At 27.0% G+C, this 7,867-nt stretch overlaps 1 long non-coding RNA gene across 1 annotated transcript; it reads left to right on the top strand.

Moving 5' to 3' along the window:
- Nucleotides 1–2,334: 2,334 nt before the first annotated feature.
- LOC119613709 lies at nt 2,335–3,333 on the top strand. Its single transcript, XR_005232250.1, has 4 exons — nt 2,335–2,451; nt 2,512–2,556; nt 2,990–3,086; nt 3,155–3,333. It is a non-coding gene; the product is annotated as an uncharacterized LOC119613709 (long non-coding RNA).
- Nucleotides 3,334–7,867: the final 4,534 nt, after the last annotated feature.

Raw genomic sequence — 7,867 nt, 5'->3', positions numbered from 1 at the left:
TCGAATTTTCGTCTTCTAGAAATATACTTTTAAGTTACTTCCGGATTATAGTTAGAAGAGTGCATCCATTTTGCTTAAACAAAAAACCATGACTGTTGAATTTATTTCATCTGGAAGTATACGTTTTAGTGACTTCTGAATGAGAGTTGGGTGAGAACACACATTTTACAATAACAAAATACATTGTTTCCTAATTTGTATCTTCTTGATTTGTATGTTTATGTCACTTCTGGAAGACAGTTTGAAGAGTGTTCACATTAATGTTGTATTTTATTCATCTGGAAATGTGGATTGTAGTCACTTCTGTACGATTGTCAGACGAGAGCACACATTTTACAAAAACAAAATACATTGATTTCTAGTTTTCCGTCTGGAAGTATACTTTTAGGTTACTTCCGGATGACAGTAAGAAGAGTACAAAAACAAAAAAATATAAATACTCCATTTTTTAGCGTGAACGCGAAAAAATAAAAATAAATAATGCAGAAATTTTGCTAAGTTCAGTGATGTTTTGTGTTTTGTCCAGTCATGTTCAGTTTTAATTATTCATTGTAAAACTTAAATGAGTTATTGAATAATATTGATAATATTTATAGCAAAATAGTGTAATATTTATAGCAAAATAGTGTATATAAGTAATAAAAAAACCTATTTGACAGTGTTATGTTAAAACATTAAGAAGGTTTTGTTAATTGGTGAAGTTTATTAAATATATTCCAAAAAGTAATTATCTTCAAGGATTATATAAATAAAATTAAAAAGTAAGTTGTCATATTTTACATTAAAATACTATTTTAGGAATAAGTTAACAACTCTAAACGGCTTCCATTTTCATTATTTTTAAACGAAGTCTAATATGTTTAATTAAAAATGATTTTATATTAAATTTCGTCTCTCTATTAATTGGTTTAGGAGTTATAAGCATTTAAAGACTTTTTCAAGTTGTACGTTTCGGCTTTCATTTGATGAATATTGCATTTTTAACTTCCAATATTTTTTAAACTATTTGCGCGTTTAGGTCCTGTTTCTAGATTACGTATGATCACTATGAGCTAAAATTTTATTTGTATTTCATTATCGTAACAAAAAAAATGCATTAAAATTTTACTTAAGTATTTAAACGCTAGCTGGAATCATTATATTCAAATTAATACTACTGTTTTATACATAAATTATTTTTCGACTTCACTTGACACGAAATTGCCCATATAAGATATTTAATATTAAAATCAAATATTTTTAAAACCAGCTTTTTTAAATACAATTTTATTAATTTTCATATAGCTTTGGATTTAATTATTCTAATTATAGGCCTTTACTAATATTTTTAAGTTTTTGAAAGTGTATAACTCCTTAATTAGAAGAGAGCAAACAAAAAATAGTATTGCAGTATTAGTGTCAAAAGCAATATCCCGTTTAGGGTCGTTAAGGTGTTTCTATCGTTAATGACTGTAAATAGTTTTAAAAATAATCCATGACTTAGTAATTTCAGATCTTTATAGACGGTTTAATTCCAAGTTATTTAAAAAATGTTCATGAAAGGTAATGTTTTTATTGATTCAAAACAATAAATAAATAAATTTTTAATTATTTTATTTTTTTTTTAGAAAGCAGTAGCTAATATTGTACCCCCTATTAAAATACTTCTAACCGAATTAAAATATAAAAAAGGGATCTGGTAAGTCTGGTATGTCTTATTTCGGTTCCATTAAAAATGTCGATTATTTGCAGAAAATGTAAAAAATGGATCTGAACGTTTAAATTTCGGTGGGAAATGATCAATAGATCATAAGAGAATCCCATTTTTATTGCTTCCTAAAGTATAACAGGTAATTTCAATAAATACAAAAGTATGTACATATATTCAATATTAATTATAACATTATTTTTGTTTATTTCGTTGAAGGATTAATGCGTTCCAAAATATAACTCTTACAATTTGATGGATTGATCATAAAATTTATGAAGAACTACAAAAATATTTTAGAGTCCAACGTTTTACAATTTTTGGAAGTATACCAGTCAACAGTTGGAATATTAATACAGATTTCCTGAAAATTATCTTATTATAAGGTAATAATTCCAAATTTTTGATACATATGTACACTCAAAAAAGTTTTACATTAACTGATTGTAGTTTATCCAAAAAGTTTTCTGTAAAGTTAAAAATCAATGAAAATTCATTTATTTTATTGAAAATAATATTTTTTAACCTTTTGGATATGTTGTTTAAACAACAAACTACAGAAAAAAATGTTTTTTTCTTTAGAGTTAATATTATTGGTAATTATTTTTGATTTTTAAAAAATTAAAAAAAACATTTCCGGTAAAAGTTTTAAATGTCAAAGAAAATAATACAATAATTTTAAAAAACACAATTTGTTATTTTTTTTTATATAAAATACAGATTTATGTATATTTTAAATTGGCGTAATAATAGCGATATAAATGGTAAGTTAGCATTAAGTATGCATTTTATTAAAAATATTTTATAAAAAACGCCTGTTTTAGTTTCATCAAAGTCGTGAGTTCCTTATAATTGCATGTTATTTAAAGGTAAGATTTCTACATACTAATTCTTAATCCAATTAGAATATCTTAAGATTTTATTATACCCTGGACTATTTTACTGAAAAGTGTTAATGTTGGTGTTGATGTTTGCAATGCATCGACGTGGATTGTTTACTACATTCGTCCATCCGTCCGTCCGAGTGTCTATGTCACAAGATATTTTTATAAAATTTGCCAAAAGAGGTTTTCTTTGGTGTAAGGACTAAGATTATAAAAACTGTTTAAAATCGGGCTACCATCTCCATAAAAATGTCGTCCGAAACTGGAAATTAGAATTAACAATTTGACCCTCATAAAATCTGCAAAAATAAATTTATATAACCAGAACCAATCGGCTTCATTTAGTCGATCTAGACCGGTTATGCTTTTTTAAAACTTTGTTAATAGTACATTTTGATAAATATTCTTTATTTTTTAGATCTAGAAATCTTCTATATTCCTTTTTAAAATACAAGGTGAATGTCCAAAAACTTGCTACCAAATATAGAGGCTGGTGCATTGACAGCTATTAAATCGTAAGTATGCATTTGTCACAAATTTTACATAATATACATATTTTATAAAAAAAATTTCTTCTTTTTAGTTTCTTCAGATTCTTGTGCTATTTGTGTGCAATTTCACGTTGTTCAAGTACTAGAACTATCAATGGCCAAAAACTTGCTGTTAAAACGTTTCGGGATATCGGAGTAATAATATCATTTTAATAGATTTTTTTTAAATTGTTATTAGTCATTTGATGTGTTACCATATTGTATGTAAATCTGTTATATTTATCATAATAATCGATTTTTAATAGTTAAGATATTTCTTATATCACTATAATTAAATAAATACATATGTGCATAAATCCAAAGAAAAATAAGTTAGTTTAACTTTGTTTTGTTTTTTGTCATTAAAAACAACAGAAAATACAGTAGAAATTACTTTTTTGTAGGTAATTTTTTGTAAGTTAAAATAACTGAAATTTTTTTCATTTTTACTGTTTTTGTAGGTAAAAAATTGTATGTTGAAATTACTGAAAAAAACATTTCTTTCTACATAATTTGTTAGTTATAAAAATAACATTCAAAAATAATTGAAAAATTCTTTTGATTTAAATGAAAAGTTTGTAGTCCGTTTTTTAAATGATATTTCATTTGTTTAAAATGGCTTTTCAGTTGAATTTACGTACAAAATATTTTGAGTGTACATTAGTACTCACTCTGTATGGAAAGCAAAAACGTGTTTTTGTTACCCCTCTCAAAATTTACCTTGCTTTGTTTTATGATAATTCCCAAAATATTTTAAGTCTAGCGATGTCCGTTCGTGAGCTGGACCAAATTAAAAAAAAGGTATTTTGGAATTATTTTTTTTTTTAATTTTTGTTTGTTTTTTTTTTTAATTTTGTTTCGGTCTAATGTACATATATTACTTTTTGCGATTAGTTGTTAAATCTGTTATTTTTTCTACTATTTTTATTTCAATTATTTCAATAAAAACTATAAAATTTCATTTTATTTAGATTTATTTTTATAGATTTTATTTTGGTGAGTATACAAATAGAAGAAGAGAAAACTCATCTTCTAGAAGACGAGAATACTCATCTTCTAGAAGAAGAGAATACTCATCTTCTAGATGATGAGAAAACTCATCTTCTAGATGATGAGAAAACTCATCTTCTAGAAGATAAGATATGAACACTTCTAGATGATACTAAGTAGTCACTTCAAAAAGTGACTTCCTAGTTACATCTAGAAGAGTCTTTGGCAATACCTTACTTCCAAGAGTCATCTAGAAGTTTCTTCTGCGGGTCTTCCAGAAGAATATTCCACGTTACTCTTAGACGTTCCCCAGCTCGGCATCAGTTCTTCCCGACTGGTGACAAGAATTCTTATACTTCCGCAACATCGCTGGCGAGCTTTTAGCACGTTTGGAAGTTTCATACGGGTAACTTCCGCAATAGAAAATGTTTGTAGGGTTTGAACAATGCAGACATAAAATGTCACTTCACTTCTACACTCCCTACAAACATTTTCTATTGCGGAAGTTACCCGTGTGAAACTTCCAAACGTGCTAAAAGCTCGCCAGCGATGTTGCGGAAGTATAAGAATTCTTGTCACCAGTCGGGAAGAACTGATGCCGAGCTGGGGAACGTCTAATAGTAACTTGGAAGATACTTCTGGAAGACCCGCAGAAGAAACTTCTAGATGACTCTTGGAAGTAAGGTATTGCCAAAGACTCTTCTAGATGTGACTAGGAAGTCACTTCTTGAAGTGACTACCTAGTATCCTCTAGAAGTGTTCCTATCTTATCTTCTAGAAGATGAGTTTTCTCTTCTTCTAGAAGAAGAGTATTCTCTTCTTCTTGAAGAAGAGTATTCTCTTCTTCTTGAAGATGAGTATTCTCTTCTTCTAGAAGATGAGTATTCTCGTCTTCTAGAAGATGAGTTTTCTCTTCTTCTATTTGTATACTTACCAAAATAAAATCTATAAAAATAAATCTAAATAAAATGAAATTTTATAGTTTTTATTGAATTAATTGAAATTAAAATAGTAGAAAAAATAACAGATTTAACAACTAATCTAAAAAAAAGTAATATATGTACATTAGACCGACTCACAAAAAATGGTGCTTGAGTTAACCCCCTCATAATATTCGCTGTTATGTAATATGATGTTACCCAAAATATTTTCGGTTAAGTGTTGTCCATTCGTGAGCTGGACAGTTTTAAAGAAAATATCGTATGGGAACACGATTCTTCATGTTAAATTCAATATTTTATCCAGCTTCAAAAAATCTTTGTTATGTTTTATAATGGTTCCCAAAATATTTCTAGTCTATCGGTGGCCGTTCGTGAGCTGAACCGGTTACAAAAAAGTCCCTTTTTAGTTATTTTGTTTTAAATTATACAGCATTTCTTAAACAATATATACAGTATGTGGTATCATTTGAAAGGTTTTTTGAAGCCAAGTCTAGTGGTGCGCAAAATTTGCAAAATTGTGCATATATTTAATTTTTCTTAGTAAAAACCTAACAATTTTAAATATTTTGGAATATGACAATTATAAGCAAACGGTTATTTATGATTAATACATCATTGGACGCGACTTTAAAATACCTTTTAAACGATACCCCGTATTGGATATTTTGTTTCAAAACAAACAAAAATTTAAAAAAAATAATTCCAAAATACCTTTTTTTAATTTGGTTCAGCGGTCAATTAAAATATTTTGGGAATCATCATAAAACAAAGCAAGGTAAATTTTGGGAGGGGTAACAAAAACACGTTTTTGCTTTCCATACAGAGGGAGTCGGTCTAATGTACATATGTATCAAAAATTTAAAATTATTACCTTATAATAAGATAATTTTCAGGGAATCTGTATTAATATTCCAACTGCTGACTGGTATACTTCCAAAAATTGTAAAACGTTGGACTCTAAAATATTTTTGTAGTTCTTCATCAATTTTATGATTAATCCATCAAATTGTTAGAGTTATATTATGGAACGCATTAATCCTTCAACGAAATAAACCAAAATAATGTTATAATTAATATTGAATATACATACTTTTGTATTTATTGAAATTACCAGTTATACTTTAGGAAGCAATAAAATAGGATTCTCTCATGTCCAATACATTTACCACCAAAGTTTAAACGGTCAGATCCATTTTTTACATTTTCTGCAAATAATCGACATTTTTAGTAGAACCACGTGATGAAATAAGACATTTATAACTTACCAGATCCCTTTTTTATATTTTAATTCAGTTAGAAGTATTTTAATATTAGCTACTGCTTTCTAAAAAATAAAATAATTAAAAATTAATTAATTTATTTATTGTTTTGAATCAATAAAAACATTACCTTTCATGAACATTTTTTCAATAACTTGGAATTAAACCGTCTATAAAGATCTGAAATTACTAAGTCATCGATTATTTTTTAAATTATTTACAGTCACTAACGATAGAAACACCTTAACGACCCTAAACGGGATATTGCTTTTGACATTTTTTGTTTGCTCTCTTCTAATACTTAGGTTCAATATCTTGGGAACAGCATGCTAAATATTAAGAATATTAGTATCTTATGATAGGTCATAGAAAGACCTGGTGTTAATAACTAAAAAAGTACCTATAATTAGAATAATTAAATCCAAAGCTATATGGAAATTAATAAAATTGTATTTATTTAAAAAAGGTGGGTTTAAAACTATCTGATTTCAATATTAAATATCTTATATGGGCAATTTCGTGTCGAGTGACCCAAGTCAAAAAATAATTTATGTATAAAACAGTAGTATTAATTTCAATATAGTGATTCCAGACCTAAACGCGCAAATAGTTTAAAAATATTGAAAGTTAAGATTTAACTCAAATAAATCTAAATATGTTAAAAATGCAATGTTCATCAAATGAAAGCCGAAATGTACAACTTGAAAAAGTCTTTAAATGCTTATACCTCCTAAACGAATTAAGAGAGAGTCGAAATTTAATATAAAAACATTTTTAATGAAACATATTAGACTTTTTTGAAAATAATGGAAATGGAAGCCGTTTAGAGTTGTTAACATATTCCTAAAATAGTATTTTAATATGACAACTTACTTTTTAATTTTATTTATATAATCCTTCCTTATACTTTTTGGTATATATTTAATACACTTCGCCAATTAAGAAAACCTTCTTAAATGTTTATTAACAGTTGATTTTTAACACAACACTGTCATATTGTTTTTTATTACTTAAGATTCACAATATTTTAATTACACTATTTTTCTATGAACATTAAATTCAAGAACTCATTTAAGTTTTACGATGAATAATTAAAACTGAACATGACTGAACAAAACACAAAACATCACTGAACTTAACAAAATTTCTGCATTATTTATTTTTATTTTTTCACGCTAAAAAATGGAGTATTTATATTTTTTGTTTTTGTACTCTTCTTACTATCATCCGGAAGTAACCTAAAAGTATACTTTCAGACGGCGAAAACTAGAAATCAATGTATTTTGTTTTTGTAAAATGTGTGCTCTCGTCTGACAATTGTACAGAAGTGACTACAATCCACACTTCCAGATGAATAAAATACAACATTAATGTGAACACTCTTCAAACTGTCTTCCAGAAGTGACATAAACATACAAATCAAGAAGATACAAATTAGGAAACAATGTATTTTGTTATTGTAAAATGTGTGTTCTCACCCAACTCTCATACATAAGTCGCTAAAACGTATACTTCCAGATGAAAAAAATTCAACAGGCATGGTTTTTTGTTTAAGCAAAATGGATGCACTCTTCTA

This window comes from Lucilia sericata, unplaced genomic scaffold (assembly GCF_015586225.1).
Source record: "Lucilia sericata isolate MDLA Ls3-8-SP2 unplaced genomic scaffold, ASM1558622v1 Contig002257F_arrow, whole genome shotgun sequence".
NCBI classification, from domain to species: Eukaryota; Metazoa; Arthropoda; class Insecta; order Diptera; family Calliphoridae; genus Lucilia; species Lucilia sericata.
Note: the sequence above shows the minus strand (reverse complement) of the source record. Positions and strands in the feature narration are given on the sequence as shown.